Genomic DNA, 23463 nt, shown 5'->3' on the forward strand with positions numbered 1-23463 from the left:
GAAGCTATGGAGGAGGATGATATACTTGGATTTTGGGGGGATTTCATGAGCTGGAATTCAACAACAACAAAAAAATAATATTCTATTTATTTATTTTATACATTTTATTTATTTATTTATTCAATTGTATTTATGTATTTATTTCAACTGCAATTCAAAAATAAAAATAAATAAGTATAAAAAAAAAGAAGAAGAATGAATTCCAGTAGATGATAAAAGGGGCAATGTTTTTAGGATGACGGGGGAAAAAGTTTTACCCTGACATTATCCGGCTGCAGCGTTTGATTTGGTAAACTGTGTTTTTGATGGTAATAGTGGAATCTGCAGATGAGATCTTTACAAAGAGCATAATCCTTTAGAAAAAAAAAAAAAAAAGTCAAGCTCCTGCTGGCTTCTGTGCCTCTTTGGTACCTTCCAGACTTCTACAGAGCTTTGGACTTGTGCCCGTTGATGTCATGGAAACACCGAAATTACTGAGAATGATTCATGTCTATGCTGTTCTCTTATCCTCCCCCACTCAAACAGGAGGTGCTTATTATAATATATATGTGTGTGTGTATATATGTATATATATATATATAATTGTCTGAATACATGTATCAGTAAAAGCACACAGGCTTGCATGATTATATCACATTTTCTTGGTAAGTGGTGGTTGTAATAATTATAACAATATATGTATATATGTGTGTGTATATATATAAAAGTTGAATTAAAGGGGTTCTCTGGGCTTTTAATATTGATGACCTATCCTCAGAATAGGTCATCAATATCAGATCGGTGAAACCCGGCGCGCCCGCCGATCAGCTGTATGAAGGGAAGGCGCGCGCAGTGTGCACGTGCCGTCTCCCGCCTCTCTTCCTGCTCGCTGCTGCTTTGCCATAGACATACAGCGGTGAGCAGGAAAAGAGACGGCACGTGCACACTGCGCGCGCCTTCCTTTCATACAGCTGATCGGCGGGCGCGCCGGGTGTCGGACCCCCGCTGATTTGATATTGATGACCTTTTCTGAGGATAGGTCATCAATATTGAAAGTGCGACGAACCCATTTAAGGATGGTGCTGGCAATAGTAGATACGTAATATCAATCAGGTTTGTAAAATTTATATGCATTTTTTAAAAATTGGTTATAATTCATATTGATAGATTTTGTAAAAGGGGCAAATCCTCTGGTCCCACGATTCGTTCAAAATATTATCTTTAAAGTGGCCGAGGGACTGTCTTTAATGCGCTGTTAAACTGTATGAGGCCATATTAAGATTGCCACCGGTCTCGCAAGAACACCTTATTCTCGCGTATGCACCACTACTGTGAGTACTGGTGCACGCGCGAATATACTTCATTGCGAACCCTAAAGCTAGGGCTACATGGCGACATTTGTCACGTGATTTCTTGTCTGAGAAAAGTTGTGCAACAATTTTTATAACGATACTCAATGGTGTCGCACTGTTGGATTTTTTTGTGCGCCTGTCACGTCGCAGTATGTCGCAGTGCAACAACATTGACTATCATTATAAAAAATTGTTGCGCGACACATGACGCAAATTAGTTGTACCCTTTTTGTTGCGTGACTTATTGTTGCCCAACACATGTTGCCGTGTAGCCCTAGCCTAACCCTAATCATAATGAATCTGAAGTATATTTGTGCAGGTGCCGATACTCACAGTAACGATGCATTTGTGTGAGATTATGATGTTCTCATGTTCTAGGAAAACCCGGCAGCCATCTTAATATGGCCTCATCGGAAACAATACACTTTAACAGCGCATTAAAGACAATCCTTCGGCCACAGTAAAAATAACATTTAAAATGAATCTGGTTTGTCCATAGTGGGACCAACTAATTTGCTCATTACTAATAGCAATGTTTTGTCATTTAAAGGGGTTGTGCCATGATAAATTATCCTCTAAGGCCTTATGCACACGGCCGTTGGGCTGGCGTGGCCGTATTGCGGCCCGCAAACAGCAATCCACGGCTGTCGGCAGTGTGCACCACGCATCACGGATGCAGACCTATTTGAATGGGTCCGCAATTCCGGAGATGCGGAACGGAGTCACGGAACGGAACACCGGAAGCACTACGGAGTGCTTTCGTGGTGTTTCTTTTCGTTGTTACGCACCGCAAATAAATATGACATGTCATATTTTTTTGCGGTGCGGACAGACTACTTGAATGGGTCCGGCCCGCTGCACGGATGTTGCCCGTGCATTGGGGACCGCAATTGCCTCAACGGCAGCGTGCATGAGGCCTAAACGTGATAAGTATCTAGTCTGACTGCTGGGACTCCCACCGATCTTGAGAATTGGGGTCCCAAGTTTCCATATGAATGGAGCGTCGGGTTGAGCATGCACACTGCCACTCCATTCATTCTGTATGGGACTGCCAAAGACAGCCAAGTACAGCGTTCATCTCCAGCAGTTCCATAAAGAATGAATAAAGCGGCAGCGTGCATGCTCGACTTCCCGATTTATTCATACAGGGGCATCCCAGCGATCAGGTACTTATCGTTATTCTTATGGTTAGGGGATACCTTGATATCTTGGCACAACCCCTTTTAGAGGTGTAGTCCAAGGCCTGTTTCACACTTGCGTTGTTGATTTCCGGTATAGAGTTCCTGCAGAGGATCACAAAACCGGGAAAAAAAAACGTTCCCGTTTAGTCCTAATGCATTCTGAATAGAAAGAGATCCGTTTAGGATGCATCAGGACGTCTTCTGTTCCGGCAGCATTCCTTTTTGTGACCGGATACAAAACCGCTGCAAGCTGCGATTTTGTGTCCGGTCATAAAATTGGGAAAAAACGGATCCGGCACTGAAAACTATGTAAGTCAGCCCCCTTCCCCCTTCCCTAAAGTGAAGGAGAGCACACTGCACAAGTGCGACCACCCTCCATTCATTGTTATGGGAGTCCTGAAAACAGCCGAGCGAGCACGCCTGGTCTGAGCAGTGTGCACTTCATTCACCACTATGGGATTTCAGAAAACAGCCGAGCGTGCTCGCTAAGGTTTTTCTGGAACCCTAAAGTGGTGAAAGGAGGGCGGTCGCACTTGCGCAGTGTGCTCTCCTTCACGTTCTGGAGATAGGAGCAGGTTGTAGAGGTGGAACCAGCATTTATCCTTGTTGATATGCCATCAATGTCTGAGATAGGCCAAACCCTTTAATTTGCTGTAATATGGTAATTTTGGTGCCTTCCTCGCTCACATTAATCATAGTTGATGCAAATAGGCTGACTGACTGCCGACATCCTGGATATTGCTCCTTGAAATTTTTTGTTCTTCGAAAAGTACCTATTTTTTCATTATTAGGCTACTTTCACACTGGCGTTTTCGCTTTCCGTTTGTGAGATCCGTCATGGGCTCTCAGAAGCGGTCCAAAACGGATCCGTTTTGCCCTAATGCATTCTGAATGGATAAGGATCCGCTCAGAATGCATCAATCTGCCTCCGATCAGTCTCCATTCCACTCTGGAGGCCAAAACTCTGCCTGCAGCATTTTTCTGTCCGTCCTGGGATTTCTCTGACACAATCTGACACAATAGAAAACTGATCCGTCCCCCATTGACTTATAATGACGGATCCATCTTGGCTATATAAGACTTAATACAACCGGATCCATTCATGACGGATGCATGCGGTTGTATTATTGTAACGGAAGCGTTTTTGCAGATCTATGACGGATCCGCAAAAAACGCTAGTGTGAAAGTAGCCTTAGGCAACATACATATTTATTCTGTTTTAATATGTCAAATGTAAACCACACTTTAGTTACTGCCAGAATCCCTTAGGGTCTGGTCTCTGCTCTGTGAACGCAGCCTAGGGGACTTTTTGCACTATCCGAGGATTAAGGCGATTATTGAAAACGACTTTTCGCATTAACGCCTGTTCCCGGTACCTGGCGCGTGGCACCAGCTTTACGGCCATGCTTCCAACAACTGCTTCTTGCATGCTATCCTATTCAACAAGAAACAGATCACAGGACTTCCCAGTAATCAGCTCTAATGTGCAGAGAAATCTGGTGTTCATTATCCCTACAGCACTACCGCAGGCGAAATGAAGCATTACAATCGGCTCATTGAAATCAGTGGATGTGCTTGGTCCTCCAGAGCGGAGGGTGTGCTCTGTAGCCACTATCCACTATATCTAACAAATTAGGACTCCTGAATAAGGCATTAAAAATAGGTTTACTAAGTCAGACAATCCTTCATAGCTACACCAGGGTGTTGGCGTGTCTCATGTGGTGGCAAGAGCATCTTGGTTAGTATTTATCAAGCCCTGCACTCCGAAATTCTGGCTCCAAAAAGTCACAAAATAGGGCTTTGCAGCTTTTTGAAATCTTGAATTTTTGAAAAGTGATTGAGAAAGTAGCACCCTTAAACTGTGCTGCTGATTTAAAGGGGTTGGCCCATGTCAGACTTTAATGGCCACCTCTGGGACCTACTCCTATCTACAGATTTAAGGGGTTGTCCCACGAAAGATATTCTACAGTTTTCAAACCAGCACCTGGATCTCAATACTTTTGTAATTGCATGCTATTAAATACATAGCGCCACCAGCTCTTCACTTCCCTTCTTATTCCTTTGTCCTGCTCACTGAGATGGCCGCACATGCTCAGTTTCATCCTTCAACTGCCTCCTGAGCTGTGATAGGGAGAGCATGGACACGCCCCCTGAGCTGTGATAGGGAGAGCATGGACACGCCCACTTAACGGCAGTAGAAAGGACATTCCCCTTGAGCTGTCAGCTTGATATAAATCTAGCAGAGCAATGAATGTGGAGATCTCTGGATCCATGTGAGGTACAGGGCTGGTTCTAGCTTTGTTATAAAGAGACTGTCATGTTCTATATGACGTCTGATTTGTCATGGGATAACCCCTTTAAAACCGGTTACTGGTTGAAACGCGTCAGTCTTCTTGACTATGTGTATTTTTAAATGCAAACTGGAATAAAGAAGTGCATAGCGAGTATACTCGGCTATTTTTCGAAGTCCCATCGCAGTGAATGAAGAGAAGACTGCACAAGCGTGGCCACCTCTCCATTTGTTGCTACGGGACTGCCGAAAATAGCTGAGCTCGACTATTTTCAGAACTCCCATATCGTTGAATGGAAGGTGGTCGCAGTTGCATGGTGCGAGCCTCACTTGAAGGGGGGAGGGGGTTGTAGGCCAATGATATGCCATTGTTGTCTGAGATGTGATGACAATCGCTTTAAACCATATTTATTAATTGTAACTTTTCAAAAAGTCTAAAAAATTTCTAAATCTTAGTCCAATAAAGGGGCAGCATAAAAAGTGAAGTAACATCTCAGGACAGAAGCCTTAGACTTAAAGATGCACCAATTTATCAAACATTGTGCAACATTGTGTAAAAATTACAACAATGGAAACTGACTTGAGAAGTCCCAATCATCTCCCCCTGCTTTCACAGTACACTAAAGGGCTGCGGAAAAATTGAATTCCCTTCTGGGGTTATCTAGAATTTCCACTGATGATTATAGCAATATAACAATTAGAAATTGCTCAGGTTGAAATTTTTATAAAAAAATTTGGGAGTCTGGGACCTCAATCCCACCTCAGATCCACATAAGAACCATGGTAGTATCACCAAGCACCCACAGAACTGAGTCGAATGCAAAAGCCAATCTCAATGAGCACTTTCCAGGCCTCAAGAGCCAAAGTAGAGTCCTGCATATACAAATAATCCATATAACGCGCACATAACTTAAAGGGGTTAGCTTATCTGGGACATTGATAGCATATTGCTAGGATATACCGTCAATGTCAGATACAGTAGTTGTAGGTCTAACCTTCTATGTAGAGAACGGGGTCCCTGAAGCAAAGGACAGCACACTGCGTTTGCACAGTGTGCTCTCCATTCATAGTTAAGGCCCCATTCACACTACTGTAAGCCATCTGTGCCCGTATTGCAGACCGCAAATGGCACTGGGCACTGGCCATGTGAATTCCATTGATGTGAATAAGTCTGCAATCCGCAAGATATGGATCGAGGCGGAGAAATGGATCGGAAGCGCTCACATGGGCTTTGGGGTCTGTGCCCCCGCCACGCAAAAGATATATTCTATCTTCTGCTAAAGGACATGTCCTATCTTTTGCTATAGGACATGTCCTATCTTTTGCTATAGGACATGTCCTATCTTTTGCTATAGGACATGTCCTATCTTTTGCTATAGGACATGTCCTATCTTTTGCTATAGGACATGTCCTATCTTTTGCTATAGGACATGTCCTATCTTTTGCTATAGGACATGTCCTATCTTCTGCTATAGGACATGTCCTATCTTTTGCTATAGGACATATCCTATCTTTTGCTATAGGGCATATCCTATCTTTTGCTATAAGACATTGTAGGGATTCGCTCTGGCAGTTAGAACTAGCGGATGCAGTATAGAGTCAAAGTACATAGTTTTTAAATCAAACAGAGGTGTTTATTCACACATTGGTGTATAACAAAATGCAGATAAGGTGTATCACAAAACGCAGGTGGCTTGGTTTTTGTTCACACACAAGGAAAGTCCATAAACAATAAAAGTCACCTTTTCTCCTGGGTGTTAATTCACACCCTGTTAGCAGTTCAGCCTCATCAAGTCCATAGGCGGCCTGTTCGCCCGGTGACTTGGACATATCTCTCTTTGGCCTGGCTCATCCACTTAAGAGGGGAGTGGTCAGTCACCAGGCGGAACTTTCTCCCCAACAAATAGTAGCGGAGAGACTCAAGTGCCCACTTGATAGCCAGGCACTCTCTCTCCACTATACTATACCTGGTTTCGGCTGGGATGAGCTTGCGGCTTAAAAAGACAATGAAATGCCCCTCCCCTTTGAATTCCTGAGAGAGTACAGCACTGAGGCCTACTTCGGAGGCATTTGTCTCTACCACGAACTCCCTATTGAAGTCAGGTGTCACCAAAACCGGTGACCCGCACAGGGCCGACTTCAAAGTGGAAAAAGCCTCTTCCGCCCGCTCATCCCAGCGAACCATCACTGATTTTCGTCCCTTCAAGAGCTCTGTCAACGAAGCGGCTATAGTGGCAAAGTGGGGAACAAATCTCATGTAATAGCCTATCATTCCTAGGAACGACTTTACTTGTTTAGTGGTGACAGGTCGGGGCCAATTTCTTATCGCCTCTATTTTGTTTACTTGGGGTTTGATCACTCCGCGCCCAATGACATACCCCAGGTATTTTGTCTCCTCTAACCCTATCGCGCATTTTTTAGCAGTTAGTCCAGCTTTTCGAAAGGAGTCTACTACAGCCTGCACTTTGGGCAGATGACTTTCCCAGTCGGTACTGTGGATGACAATATCGTCCAGGTAAGCCAAAGCGTACTGACGATGTGGTCGCAGCACAATGTCCATTAGCCTTTGGAAAGTGGCGGGGGCGCCATGCAGACCAAAGGGTAACACCTTATACTGGTACAGCCCCTCCAGGGTGATGAAGGCCGTTTCCTCTTTGGCAACCTCCGTTAAGAGTACCTGCCAGTACCCTTTGGTGAGGTCCAAAACAGAAAAATACCGGGCTTGTCCTAACCTCTCAATCAGCTCGTCTACCCGGGGCATGAGATATGCATCGAACTTAGATACCTCATTTAATTTTCGAAAATCGTTACAAAACCGCAACGTCCTGTCCGGTTTGGGTATCAGTACTATAGGGCTGGCCCACTCACTTCTAGACTCCTCGATGAAGTTTAATTGTACTTCCTCAGAGATGGCCTGTCGCCGACCCTCGGGTACCCGGTGTGGTTTCAACCGGATTTTGTCCTGAGGCTCAGTGACAATGTCATGCTGGATTATGGAAGTGTGTCCAGGGAGGTCTGAGAACACATCAGTGTTCCTGCTGATGAACTCCCTGGCCTCCTGAGTCTGTTTAGAGGAGAGGCTGTCAGAAATCTTCACTGTGGAAACCGCTTCCCTTACATCAGACTTAGGGGCCGGAACTTCTCCCCCTAGAAAACTCGGCCACGGGCTGTCGTCAGTACTGGTCTCCCTATCCGTCCACGGTTTAAGTAAATTTACATGGTACACCTGCTTCGGCTTCCGCCGCCCTGGCTGGTGTACATTGTAGTTTACTTCTCCCTGCCAGTAACTTACTGTCCACTGTCAGTACTAGAACCAAAACCCGATCTTCCGGGTTAAAGATCCGGACCCGAGCCTGCCGATTATACACCGGACTTTGAGCTCGCTGAGGTGCCTCCATATGTTTCTTTACCAGTGGCAACACGGTTTCCATACGTTCCTGCATCTGGGTGACGTATTCAACAACACTTTTATATGGTGTGGGTTGTTACTCCCACGCCTCTTTGGCTATGTCCAACAGACGAAGTGGATGTCTTCCATATAGTAGTTCGAAGGGCGAGAACCCTGTAGAGGCCTGGGGCACTTCTCTAACTGCGAACATAAGATAGGGTAGAAGGAAGTCCCAGTCCTTTCCATCCTTAGCTACTACTCCTTTTAACATAGTTTTTATCGTTTTATTAAACCTTTCTACTAAGCCGTCAGTTTGTGGATGATAGATGGATGTCTGATATTCAACAACTTACAGAGCTCCCGCATGACCTTGGACATAAAAGGAGTCCCCTGGTCAGTCAGAACCTCTTTGGGTGTCCCCACTTGGGAAAACATCTCCATTAACTTTTTTGCTATGAGTTTGGCAGATGTATGTCGCAGTGGCACTGCCTCTGGGTACCGAGTGGCGTAGTCCAGGACGACCAAGATGTGTTGGTGCCCCCTAGCGGACTTTGGTACTGGGCCTACGAGATCCATAGCGATTCTCTCAAATGGTACCTTGATAATCAGGAGGGGCACTAAGGGACTGCGGAACAGGTGCTGGGGGCTAGTGGTTTGGCAGGTCGGGCAAGACTTACAAAAGTCATCCACCTCTCTAAAGACACTGGGCCACTAAAACTTTTGTAGTATCCGGTCCTGTGTCTTCTGCAGTCCCAGATAACCCCAGAGAACATGTTGGTGGGCTAACTCTAACACGAGTTTTCGACAGGCCCCGGGCACCACCAACTGTTCAACAGGTTCACCCCGCAGCTGATTTACCCAATATAGCATATTCTGGTGGACCACAAAACGGGAAACATCGACTCAGCCCCAGGTTGTTGGGGTACACCATCAAGTATTACCACATTCTCCCAGGCCGGGGATAGGGTTGGGTCTCGGCGTTGGGCTGTACCGAAATTCTCCCCGGAGATGTTGAGGTCGGCCAACCCAGGACCCGGTGGCAACTCCGTAAGTCCATAAACAATAAAAGTCACCTCTTCTCTTGGGTGTTAATTCACACCCTGTTAGCAGTTCATCCTCATCAAGTCCATAGGCGGCCTGTTCGCCTTTAGAGGGGCCTGAGTCCTCTAGCCCGACCTAAACATCAAATCCCAGCACAGCCCTCAGTTCACAGCACACAGACTCCTAAGCTCCACTGTCAGAGGGAGGTAAATCCACACACCTGGCAGTTCTGGCTGGTTTTTATGCCTGGCAAAACCTGGGACATGGGGCGTAGTCACCCACCCAGCACTTTGACTACTCCCACTAAGAGCCATCCCGGATCAGCTATGACAGCCATGCTAAATCTCAAGGTGTCAATTAGCAATAGCTGCTGCTGACACATAAAATACCGGCTCTTACTTCACCGAGGCCAGGAACCTCGGTGACACATAATTTCCATCCACGATAATTCCAGGTACCTTCTTACAACATATTCTATCTTCTGCTATAGGACATATTCTATCTTCTGCTATAGGACATATCCTATCTTTTGCTATAGGACATGTCCTATCTTTTGCTATAGGACATGTCCTATCTTTTGCTATAGGACATGTCCTATCTTTTGTCGTATATTGCAGATCACGGACCCAGTCAAATTAATGGGATTGCGCCAGATTATGAGATTCACACAGCCAGTGCCTGTGCATTGCGGACCACAATTTGCGGTCCGCAGCACAAGCAGCTTACGTTCGTGTGAATAAGGCCGAATGGCGTTCTAAAAATAGCCGAGCTGCTATTTCGGGAAGTCACATAGCAGTGAATGGAGAACATACAGCACAAGCGCGGCCATTTCTTCATTTGCTTCTATGGGACTGCCGGAATCAGCCGAGAAAGCGATTACTCATTTTCGAAAATTTCAAAGTGGTAAAAGAGGGGTGGCTGCGCATGCGCAGCTGCTCTCTGTTCTCATCGAGGATCCCAGATATGGGACCTACACCTCTACACCTATATCTAACACTGAAGGCATATCCTAGAGATGTCCAAGGTGAGGATACCCCTTTAAATTCACTAAAGAAATGTCCCTTTAAAGGATGGAGGACGCAGGGCCTGTTCATAGGTACGGCCACAGGTTAGATGTATGCTGATTTTCCCGTCCTATACTAAACAAGCTCTTTCAAGATCGAGACAGAGCGCAGACAACAATAGGGACGATTCACTAATATATTTCCAGAATGAAAATAAACATGTACTTTTCTAGTTTCCTATTATGTGGTCTCTTAGGAACAGAAACTAAGTACCAGAAATTATCACATTAGCCTGCCGGAATACACTGGGGCTTTGCGTTAAGCATGCATTTTATATTCCTAGTAACATTGTGCTGGAGGGCAGGCTAACCGCACGGAACTACAGGGAATCGTATGGAACTTATACAACATTTGTAGTCAGATGATCTTTCACGGATGCTGCGAAATATCTGCAATCCGCCCTCATTTGATGCCCCCGGTATGAGGTTTATATCCGGACCACTTCTGGAATATGTCAGGCTCCGTATACGTCAATTAAACTATAAATGGGACTGTCCAATCTCTTTTTGTGGGGGTAGGGTCCCCAAAAGTAATCTGATTAAGGGCTCATGCACACGGCTGTAAGTGTTTAACGGTCTGCAAATCGTGGATCCGCAAAACACGGATCCCGGCTGAGTGCATGCCGCCACATGAGTGCATGTTTTTTTTTTAACGTCTGTAAAAATGTCCTATCATTGTCTGCAAAATGGACAAGAATAGGACATCTTCTATTTTTTTGCAGGGCCGCAGAACGGACTTGAGGATGCAGGTGTGCTGTTCACAGCCCCATTGAGTTTAATGGGTCTGCGTCCGATCTGCGGACTGAAACTCTGGCTGTTTGCACGAGGCCTAAGGATGTGCTACTGCAGAGAACGGTTGTAAAGTGCAGGAAGACCTGGCAGCAAGTATTACATTTCGACGCAGTGCCCCCAGAGGAGAAAGGAGGCATAACATGGTGCTCCTGAAATCAATAGTCTGTGCGCGTAATTAATAAAGGGGTTGTGTCACGAAACAAAATATGCTACATTTTTCAAACAGCACCTGGGTCTGAATACTTTTGCAACTGCATGTAATTAAAAATTTAGCATAGCCAGTGAGCTATTTGATAAAATGTATCTGTATAGCGCCACCTACTGTTTGTTCTTTTCCTTATTTTTTCTCCATCTCACTGAGCTGGTCGAACGTGCTCAGTTTATATCTTCAACTGCCACCGGCCATATGTTCTGTTAGAAAATGTAGCAGTTATAGGGACAGAGCTGCAGCAGAAACGATACGCCCCCTAAGCTGCCAGGCTTAACCACTTCTCGACCGCCCATTGACTATAAACGTCCCTGGGCGGTCAGTTTATCTCTGATTGGACGTTCTGGAACGTCCATTCAGAGATGGCAGCTGCACATTAATCGTGCAGCTGCCGAGAAGGGGGCCCGCTGTCAGTGACAGCAGGGCCCCCAAGAGAGAAGACAGGGACCATTCCTGGGTGTCCCTGCCTTCTAGATCGCTGTACACACAGCGCTCAATGAGTATTCAGATCAGGAAGCGCTATGCCGCTTCCTGTCTCGGCCCGGTGGTCATGTGATCGCCGAGGCCGGGTGAGTGCAGGAGCTGTCGGGTCTTCCACAGACCTCAGCCCTGCACTGAGGCTATACAGCGCTGGATCATGCTGTACAGCCTCTCTGGGGGGTGTATTTCCCTGTAACTGGGGCTACTATGTCAGCCCCAGTTACAGGAGAAATCAATAGTTAATAAAAAAAAAAAAAAGAAGTTAACTGTCCCCCAGAGGTCTTGTATGACCTTATGCGGGACACAAGGTGTAAAAGAAAAAATTAAAAAAATAGAAAAAATAAAGTGTTTTGAAAAGAAAATAGTTTCACATAAAAAAAAAATTCCCCCAAATCTGTTATTTAAATTATTTAAAAAATTAGAAAAAATAGAAGAAAATAAATAAAATAGACATATTTGGTATCACCCCGTCCGCAACGACTGGCTCTATAATAATATCATATGATCTATCCCATCAGGTGAACGCCATAAAAATAAATAAATAAATAAACATTGCGCCAAAACAGATTTTTTTGTGAGATCACCTCCCAAAAAACATAATGTTAATCAATCAAAAAGTCATATGTACCCCAAAATGGTAGCAATAAAAACGTCACCTCATCCTGCAAAAAATGAGCTCCCACACAAGACCATAGCCAGAAAAATAAAAAAATATGGCTCTATAAAAAATTGCAACACAAAAACATGATTATTTATTTCTAAAAATGCTCTTATTGTGTAATATGTAAAAAAATTAATAAAAAATAGAGAGAGTTGGTATTGCCATGTCCGTAACAATTGGCTCTACAAAAATATCACACAATCAACTTTATCAAGTGAACGGTGTAAAAAAAAACTAAGAAAAATTATGCCACAAAAAACATAATATCAATTAATCAAAAAGTCGTATGTACCCCAAAATGGTAGCAATAAAAACGTCACCTCGTCCCGCAAAAAACAAGCCCTCATAGAAGACTATAGCCAGAAAAATGAAAAGAATATGGCTCTAAGAAAATGGCAACACAAAAACATGATTTTTTTTCAAAAAATTTTTAATTGTGTAAAACGTAAAAATAAATACAAAACTAGACATATTTGGTATTGTTACGTCCGTAATGACCGGAACTATAAAAATATCACATGATCTACCCCATCAAGTGAATGGTGTAAAAAAAAAATTTGAAATGTGACACCAAACAGCTTTTTTGGGGACTTTACCAACCAAAAATGAGATAAAAAGCAAATTGTAGAATCAAGGTAATAAATATTGAGGTTTGTTTTGTGGTTAACCCTTGATGTGTTCCAGGAAAAAATTTATTAAAATGGAAAATCTGCAAAAAAAATGTGCCATTTTGAAATTTCCCCTCTATTTTGCTTTAATTCCTGTGGAATACCTAAAGGGTTAACAACATTTCAAAACCAGTTTTGAATAGTTTGAGGGGTGTCATTTCTAAAATGGGGTCATTTATGGGTTGGTTCTATTATCTAAGCCCCACAAAGTGACTTCAGAACAGAACTGGTCCTTAGTAAAGTTGACTTTGGAAATTTCTTAAATAATTCAAAAATTACCTTCTAGCGTCCTAAAAGAATAAAATTACATTACTAAAATGATGCCAACATAAAGTAGACATATAGGGAATGTTAATTAATAAATATTTTATGAGGCATCACTATTTGTCTTAAAAGCAGAGAGATTTAAATTTAGGAAACAGTGAATTTTTTCACCTTTTCGTTAACTTTTGGATTTTTTTTTATAAATAAAGGTAAAACATATTTACTTAAATTTACCATTAATATGAAGTACAATGTGTCACGAGAAAACAATCTCTGAATGGCTTGGATAAGTAAAAGTGTTCCAAAGTTATTACCACATAAAGTGACACATCTGGCCTGGTCAGGAAGGGGGTAAATGGCCCGGTCTGGAAGTGGTCAAAAGAATCTTGCAGAGCAATTGGAGCAGTGAATGTCGAGATCTTTGGTTCCATGTGAGGTACAGGGCTGGTTCTAGCTTTCTTAGAAAAAATAGTCATGCCCTATATGATGTCGTATTTTCATTTCTTACATTAATCATGGCATAATTCCTTTAAATCTCCATGATCTCCACCCAGGGAACTTCCTTTGACTCCGCATAGACAGCAGATATCTTGATGTAGTTTACAATTATTCTGCCTTTGCTGGAAGAGAAATCAGCTCTCCATACACTGACTTCCTGTTGGGCTTGTGTGCATCAACAAAAGTCAATCTGAACAAGCAGAGCTTCAGTGTAAAGCATAAGAGAGACAGGAGGAGGAGTTCAGACTACCTCAGATTCCCAGTAGAAATATATTTTTTTTTTACAAAATAATGTTCTATGTTTTATTTTATCCTTTGTTGTTGCATTCAGACTATTTTCGTGGCTCCCCCTATTGGAGCTGTCCATCTCATTGTGTTAATCCAAAGCACAGACACCTCCAAATAGTCAGAACCTTTACACGACTGCCAGACTAAACTGAGCTTCTTTTACTATTAAAAAAAATATTTGAGGTAAAGATCACATTCATTAATTACACGTGTTTGGCACTGGCAGTTTTCATGCAATTTTTTCCAATCCAACATCCCCATTTAGTAGAATAGATGGAGGGGGGATATGATATTTTCCAAAGCCGCATGCTTCAGGCCTTTCCATTAATGAATATGATTGGGATATAAAGTATGACCTTTATGTTATAGTCTAGAGAACCAGACAGCCTTCAGAAAACATCAGATCATTAAGGCTGGCACGGATCCTCTGCAGGATTTGGGCCCAGTTCAAATCCCCGCTTCACTGGTGTAGAACTTAGTAATGGGTGGCAAAAGTCCAACCCAATTTCTCTTTCCCAGGTGTCAGTTCCATCATGATGCTGATCATGAAGGAAGCTTACGCCGGGGAAGTGTGAAAAAAAGGGAAAAACCTGAATCTCGTGCAGCTTGTTACCCAGAATGCCGTCAGGAGACTCCGTGATTGATTAAGCCCCGTTCTCACCGATAAGTGTCACGGGCGGCGCACAGCTGCTGTCACATAAACAGGCGGCCATTTTCATCAACAGCTTTGTTTTGCTACAGAATAAGTCATATGTAGAAAGGTACAAGGGAGGAGATCGCCGGACAGACGGTCCGAACACACTGTGATGTATGTTCACTAAAGCTACCATAACATATCTAATATCTATCCATAACATGTATATCTATCATCTATTTATCTAATATCTGTATGTCTATCTACATTATCTATATCTTATCTATCTCATATACTGTATATCTAATATATATATATATATATACATAATATGTCTGTCTAATATCTGTATGTCTATCTACATCTATCTATCTGTATAGTATATGTCTGTCTATCTATCTATCAATAGAATGTCTATCTATCTAGACGATCCAAACACACTGCGATTTATGTTCACTAAAGCCGGCATCCATAACATATCTAATATCTATCTAATATCTATACATAACATGTATATCTATCTATCTAATATCTGTATGTCTATCTATAGTATCTATATCTATCTTATCTATCTCATATACACCCTGTACAGAATTATTAGGCAAATGAGTATTTTGACCACATCATCCTCTTTATGCATGTTGTCTTACTCCAAGCTGTATAGGCTCGAAAGCCTACTACCAATTAAGCATATTAGGTGATGTGCATCTCTGTAATGAGAAGGGGTGTGGTCTAATGACATCAACACCCTATATTAGGTGTGCATAATTATTAGGCAACTTCCTTTCCTTTGGCAAAATGGGTCAAAAGAAGGACTTGACAGGCTCAGAAAAGTCAAAAATAGTGAGATATCTTGCAGAGGGATGCAGCACTCTTAAAATTGCAAAGCTTCTGAAGCGTGATCATCGAACAATCAAGCGTTTCATTCAAAATAGTCAACAGGGTCGCAAGAAGCGTGTGGAAAAACCAAGGCGCAAAATAACTGCCCATGAACTGAGAAAAGTCAAGCGTGCAGCTGCCAAGATGCCACTTGCCACCAGTTTGGCCATATTTCAGAGCTGCAACATCACTGGAGTGCCCAAAAGCACAAGGTGTGCAATACTCAGAGACATGGCCAAGGTAAGAAAGGCTGAAAGATGACCACCACTGAACAAGACACACAAGCTGAAACGTCAAGACTGGGCCAAGAAATATCTCAAGACTGATTTTTCTAAGGTTTTATGGACTGATGAAATGAGAGTGAGTCTTGATGGGCCCATGGCTGGATTGGTAAAGGGCAGAGAGCTCCAGTCCGACTCAGACGCCAGCAAGGTGGAGGTGGAGTACTGGTTTGGGCTGGTATCATCAAAGATGACCTTGTGGGGCCTTTTCGGGTTGAGGATGGAGTCAAGCTCAACTCCCAGTCCTACTGCCAGTTTCTGGAAGACACCTTCTTCAAGCAGTGGTACAGGAAGAAGTCTGCATCCTTCAAGAAAAACATGATTTTCATGCAGGACAATGCTCCATCACACGCGTCCAAGTACTCCACAGCGTGGCTGGCAAGAAAGGGTATAAAAGAAGAAAATCTAATGACATGGCCTCCTTGTTCACCTGATCTGAACCCCATTGAGAACCTGTGGTCCATCATCAAATGTGAGATTTACAAGGAGGGAAAACAGTACACCTCTCTGAACAGTGTCTGGGAGGCTGTGGTTGCTGCTGCACGCAATGTTGATGGTAAACAGATCAAAACACTGACAGAATCCATGGATGGTAGGCTTTTGAGTGTCCTTGCAAAGAAAGGTGGCTATATTGGTCACTGATTTGTTTTTGTTTTGTTTTTGAATGTCAGAAATGTATATTTGTGAATGTTGAGATGTTATATTGGTTTCACTGGTAAAAATAAATAATTGAAATGGGTATATATTTGTTTTTTGTTAAGTTGCGTAATAATTATGCACAGTAATAGTCACCTGCACACACAGATATCCCCCTAAAATAGCTAAAACTAAAAACAAACTAAAAACTACTTCCAAAAATATTCAGCTTTGATATTAATGAGTTTTTTGGGTTCATTGAGAACATGGTTCTTGTTCAATAATAAAATTAATCCTCAAAAATACAACTTGCCTAATAATTCTGCACTCCCTGTATATCTATCCATGATATGTCTATCTATCTATCTAATATATATATATATTGTGGGGACTCGCTCTGGTAGACAGGATAAGCGGACGCATTATAGAGGCACCAACAACTTCTTAAATCAAACAGTTTAGTGTTTGTTCACACTCTTGGCAAGTTCATAAACAAAAAAGTCACATTCAACACAAAAAGTCACCTTTTGGTTTTGGTGTTAGTTTACACCCAGCTGGCAGTTCTGCCTCAGAGAGTCCATGCGCAGACTTTAGGTGGCCTGTTTCCCCTCACACTGGTCTCAGACCTCCAAGCCCAGCACAAGCCTCAGATCCCCATACAGAGATCCTTTCTGCTGAACCCAGCTGTCTTTTAAAGGCAGCTATGTGTTGTCAAAACCCGGACCGGCACATGAGTCCAATCCGGTGTTTGATCCCACCTGGCCACTAATCAGTCCAGCAGCACACACTGGGAGGAAAATACCTGACTCCCTATACAACTCCCTTTTCTGTGTCACTATATATATATATATATATATACAGTTGCAAGAAAAAGTATGTGAACCCTTTGGAATGATATGGATTTCTGCACAAATTGGTCATAAAATGTGATCTGATCTTCATCTAAGTCACAACAATAGACAATCACAGTCTGCTTAAACTAATAACACACGAAGAATTAAATGTTACCATGTTTTTATTGAACACACCATGTAAACATTCACAGTGCAGGTGGAAAAAGTATGTGAACCCTTGGCTTTAATAACTGGTTGAACCCCCTTTGGCAGCAATAACTTCAACCAAACGATTCCTGTAGTTGCAGATCAGACGTGCACAACAGTCAGGAGTAATTCTTGACCATTCCTCTTTACAGAACTGTTTCAGTTCAGCAATATTCTTGGGATTTCTGGTGTGAATCGCTTTCTTGAGGTCATGCCACAGCATCTCAATCGGGTTGAGGTCAGGACTCTGACTGGGCCACTCCAGAAGGCGTATTTTCTTCTGTTTAAGCCATTCTGTTGTTTTACTTCTATGCTTTGGGTCGTTGTCCTGTTGCAACACCCATCTTCTGTTGAGCTTCAGCTGGTGGACTGATGGCCTAAAGTTCTCCTGCAAAATGTCTTGATAAACTTGGGAATTCATTTTTCCTTCGATGATAGCAATCCGTCCAGGCCCTGATGCAGCAAAGCAGCCCCAAACCATGATGCCCCCACCACCATACTTCACAGTTGGGATGAGGTTTTGATGTTGATGTGCTGTGCGTCTTTTTCTCCACACATAGTGTTGTGTGTTTCTTCCAAACAACTCAACTTTGGTTTCATCTGTCCACAGAATATTTTGCCAGTACTGCTGTGGAACATCCAGGTGCTCTTGTGCAAACTGTAAACGTGCAGCAATGTTTTTATTGGACAGCAGTGGCTTCCTCTGTGGTATCCTCTTATGAAATCCATTCATGTTTAGGGTTTTACGTATCATAGATTCGCTAACAGGGATGTTAGCATATGCCAGAGACTTTTGTAAGTCTTTAGCTGACACTCTAGGATTCTTCTTCACCTCATTGAGCAGTCTGCACTGTGCTCTTGCAGTCATCTTTACAGGACGGCCACTCCTAGGGAGAGTAGCAGCAGTGTTGAACTTTCTCCATTTATAGACAATTTGTCTTACCGTGGACTGATGAACAGCAAGGCTTTTGGAAATACTTTTATAACCTTTTCCAGCTTTATGCAAGTCAACAATTCTTAATCGTAGGTCTTCTGAGAGCTCTTTTGTGCGAGGCATCATTCACATCAGGCAATGCTTCTTGTGAAAAGCAAACCCAGAACTGGTGTGTGCTTTTTATAGGGCAGGGCTGCTGTAACCAACACCTCTAATCTCTCCTCATTGATTGGACTCCAGTTGGCTGACACCTCACTCTAATTAGCTCTTGGAGATGTCATTAGTCTAGGGGTTCACATACTTTTTTCACCTGCACTGTGAATTTTTACATGGTGTGTTCAATAAAAACATGGTAACATTTAATTCTTTGTGTGTTATTAGTTTAAGCAGACTGTGATTGTCTATTGTTGTGACTTAGATGAAGATCAGATCACATTTTATGACCAATTTGTGCAGAAATCTATATCATTCCAAAGGGTTCACATACTTTTTCTTGCATCTGTATATATCTATCCATAATATGTCTAGAGAAAGGCCTCATTGTGTTGGCCTAAAAACGTAGCATTTGGGCTGAATAAAGCGGGTCCACCACCCTTTCACCACTTCTGGAGTGCTGCCTCAGCCTAGAGTGTGACCAGAGACCCAGAGTGTAGAGACTGTAACCATTGAGTGTCATTGTCTGTAACTGTCAAGCAGAGTGCACATGATAGGGGATGCTGGGTTAAAGTCTCCATGGGGAGCTACAATGGCAGCCGTAGTGGCTGGAGCGCTCTTTAATATTACAAGTCTGTTAGAGATTTCAGTAACTTGCCTGAGATTGTATTCTATCTGTTGATGAACCCAGGTGATGCTATAAAGTTATACAGCCCCCAGCAGCAGCACCGCATCCGCCTCCCCCTAAGACCAGCACTATATCATATCTTTTTATTCAATTGTTTTATTGGTTGTAGGAATTTGGACACCTGAAGGTATAATTTGCTGCTGCCACTGCGCTCATTAACTCTCCACTGAATATTTTAACATGTAATATGCAGATTTCAGTTTATAACATGTGGATCAGGGAAAAACTCTGTCACTGGTGATGCAAATAGACATCCCTCTATATCCAAGAAAGTAAATATTATAGCCATGTTCACCAGCCTGTGCATCATCCTGTTCTTCATCCTGTACTTCATCCTGTGCATCATCCTGAGCATCATCATATACTTCATCCTGTGCATCAGCCTGTACTTCATCCTGTGCATCATCCTGAGCATAATCATATACTTCATCCTGTACATCATCCTGTGCATCATCCTGAGCATCATCATATACTTCATCCTGTGCATCAGCCTGTACTTCATCCTGTGCATCAGCCTGTACTTCAACCTGTGCATCATCCTTAGCATCATCATATACTTCATCCTGTGCATCATCCTGAGCATCCTCATATACTTCATCCTGTGCATCAGCCTGTACTTCATCCTGTGCATCAGCCTGTACTTCATCCTGTGCACCAGCCTGAGCATCATCATATACTTCATCCTGTGCATCATCCTGAGCATCATCATATACTTCATCCTGTGCATCAGCCTGTACTTCATCCTGTGCATCAGCCTGTACTTCATCCTGTGCATCAGCCTGTACTTCATCATGTGCATCATCCTGTACTTCATCCTGAGCATCTTCATATACTTCATCCTGTGCATCATCCTGTACTTCATCCTGAGCATCATCCTGTACTTCATCCTGAGCATCATCCTGTACTTCATCCTGAGCTTCATCCAGAGCATCATCATATACTTCATCCCGAGCATCATAATATACTTCATTCTGTGCATCATCATATACTTCATTCTGTGCATCTTCATATACTTCATACCGAGCATCATCATTTACTTCATTCTGTGCATCATCATATACTTCATTCAGAGCATCATCCTGTACTTCATTCAGAGCATCATCCTGTACTTCATCTTCAGAATCATTCTGTGCATCATCTTGTACTTCAACCTCTGCATCAGCCTGTACTTCCTCCTGTGCATCATCTTGCACTTCATTCTGAGCATCACCCTGAGCATCATCTTGTACTTCACCCTGAGCATCATCCTGTACTTTCACCTGTGTATTATTCTGTACTTCATCCTGAGCATCACCCTGTACTTCCTGAATTTCATCCTGTGCATCATACTGTGTTTAATCCTGTGCTTGATCTTGTCCATATTCCTGTGCTTCATCAAACATGGTGGCTCAGTGTTGCCTTGCAGTGTTGGGTTCAGGGGCAGCCTTTGCCTGGTGTTTGCATGTTCACCCTGTGTTTATGGGGAGGCAATTCCAGTTTCTCTCCAAAAAAAGTACTGATGTGAATGATGGCAATCTCTGTACATCACTGCAGAATATGTTGGCACCATGTAAATGGATAAAACAGAACATGGCAGCATGCTTCATCTGTCGTGATAATCATCCCTGTTTTAGTTGTGGCAAGCTGGGCAATTTCCTATGGCCTAGGTTTTCTAGGGGTCCTCAAGCAATGGAGCAAAAACACATCAGATTGTCCACTTAGGCAGTATATTCAAGCAGATTTGGGCATGTATTCTGCAGTCAAATCCACAACCCATTGTTTGCAGTGGGAATCCTGTGGATAGGTGATAAGCTGTGATCATTGGACAATCCCTTTAAAGGGGTTGTGTCATCATGGACAATGGGGTTATATCGCCAGGATATGCCCCCATTGTCCTATAGGTGCGGGTCCCACCGCTGGGACCCACACCTATATCGAGAACGGAGCCCTGCAAGGTGGTGGCTGGAGGACTCCGGTCCGGCCACCACCAAGCCGGCTCCCCATAGAAGAGAATGGGAGCGTACCGTGGATGCGCGGCCCACGCTCCCATTAATTTCTATGGGGCCGACGGAAATAGCCAAGCCAGCACTCGGCTATTTTCACCGGCCCCATAGGAAATGAATGGAGGGCTGCTGCGCAGGCGCAGTGTGCCCTACTTCACTTGCGGGGCTCCGTTCTCGATAGAGGTGCGGGTCCCAGTAGTGGGACCCGCACCTTTAAGACAATGGGGGCATAACCTAGCGATATGCCCCCATTGTCCATGATGAGACAACCCCTTTAATCACAGCCCTACCGTCTGCTCTGTATTGTTCTATAAGGCAGCACTCCGTGGCGTCTAGATGTAGTACTGAACACTGTATGGGAGTATCATTTTGTGGCATCGTATGGCGCCATTGAATACTGAATTGCAGTTTCACTTGGGTGTTGAATTTCCAAATTCTATATATGGCAGTATTATGTGTGCACTATATGGCGGTATTATTTTCATACTGTACAACGTTATTTTTAAGGCATTTTACACCACTATTATCACACAAGCAGGGTCGTGGACTAAAAAAAAAAACATCACAGATGTGCTCCTTATTTGTAGACTGTAAGCCAGGGTTTACTGACTGCTTGGGCATTTAGTCAGCACCTATGGGCCCATGATCAAAGGGGCCCATACCCTTCAGCTGACAGGGTATAATAAGAGTCTTAAACTTAAGAACTAACCTCAGGGTCGGTCATCAGTATCAGACTGAGGGGCAGCTAACAACCCACTGATCTGCGACAACTGCTGGAACTATAAGAGAAGCAGAGGGCTGCATCCCACTGTGTAATGGCGGTGCTGCAGCTCAGCTCCATTCACCTGGACCCCGTCCCCCACTGATCAGCTATCCTGAGGATGGGTCATCAATTTCTAAAAGGTGGACAACCCCTTTAACATCCTATGAGGTTGCCATCTCATCCCCCAGTCTTCTCAGCCCACAAGCCTTCAGGATTGCATGAGTTTGTCCTGTGATCTCTGTTCTCTCCTCCCCTTCACGTCCCCGTCTGTAAGTGTTGACAGAGGTCGGAGGAGCTGGGTTGTCTTAGGGCTCATTCACACAAACATTTTTTGCGTTCAGTATACGGGCCGTTTTTTGCTTTCCGTATACGGAACCATTCATTTCAATGGTTCCGGAAAAAAAAAAGAATGTATTCCGTATGCATTCCGTTTCCATATTTCCGTTCAAAGATAGAACATGTCCTATTATTGCCCGCAAATCACGTTCCGTGGCTCTATTCAAGTCAATGGGTCTGCAAAAAAAAACAGAACACATACGGAATATCTTCCGTATCCGTTCTTGAGGAACCATCCATTAAAAATGTTATGCCCAGACCAATTTTTTTAAATGTAATTACTGTATACTGTATAAGGCCTCATGCACACGGACGGTTTTTTTTGCGGGCCGCAAAAACGGTTTCCGTTGTACCGTGATCCGTGTCCGTTTTTTCATCCGTGGGTCTTCCTTGATTTTTGGAGGATCTACGGACATGAAAAGTGAAAAAAAAAACGAAGTCAAGCTTGCATTAAAAATTATAGGAAAAACGGACACGGATCACGGAAACGGACGCGGATGACTATCTTGTGTGCATCCGTGATTTTTCACGGACCCATTGACTTGAATGGGTCCGTGAACCGTTGTCCGTGAAAAAAATAGGACAGGTCATTTTTTTTCACGGACTGGAAAAACGGATCACGGATGCGGAAGCCAAACGGTGCATTTTCAGATTTTTCCACTGACCCATTGAAAGTCAATGGGTCCGCGAAAAAAAATGGAAAACGGAACAACGGCCGCGGATGCGCACAACGGTCGTGTGCATGAGGCCTAAGCCATACGGAAAAACGGAACGGAACCGGAAACACTACTGAAACAAAAAACGGATTTGTTAAAAACACTGAAAAAGCCATACGGTCGTGTGAACGAGCCCTTAATCACTCATGGTCAGTGGTGGATCCTGGGTTATCTGCCTCTATCCTCACAACACAGATGTTGCCTTCCACTGTAGTGCTGCCCTCTGGTGATAAGGAGGACCCGTCATCAATCCTATTACAACAGTATG

General features: G+C 43.4%; 1 protein-coding gene across 10 annotated transcripts in view; it reads left to right on the plus strand.

Annotated features, from left to right (window-relative positions):
* Positions 1-23463, plus strand: part of TCF4 (transcription factor 4) — a 384023-nt gene that overhangs the window by 159050 nt on the left and 201510 nt on the right. The window lies entirely within an intron of this gene.

The sequence above is a fragment of the Bufo bufo genome, chromosome 2, assembly GCF_905171765.1.
Source record: "Bufo bufo chromosome 2, aBufBuf1.1, whole genome shotgun sequence".
NCBI lineage: Eukaryota > Metazoa > Chordata > Amphibia > Anura > Bufonidae > Bufo > Bufo bufo.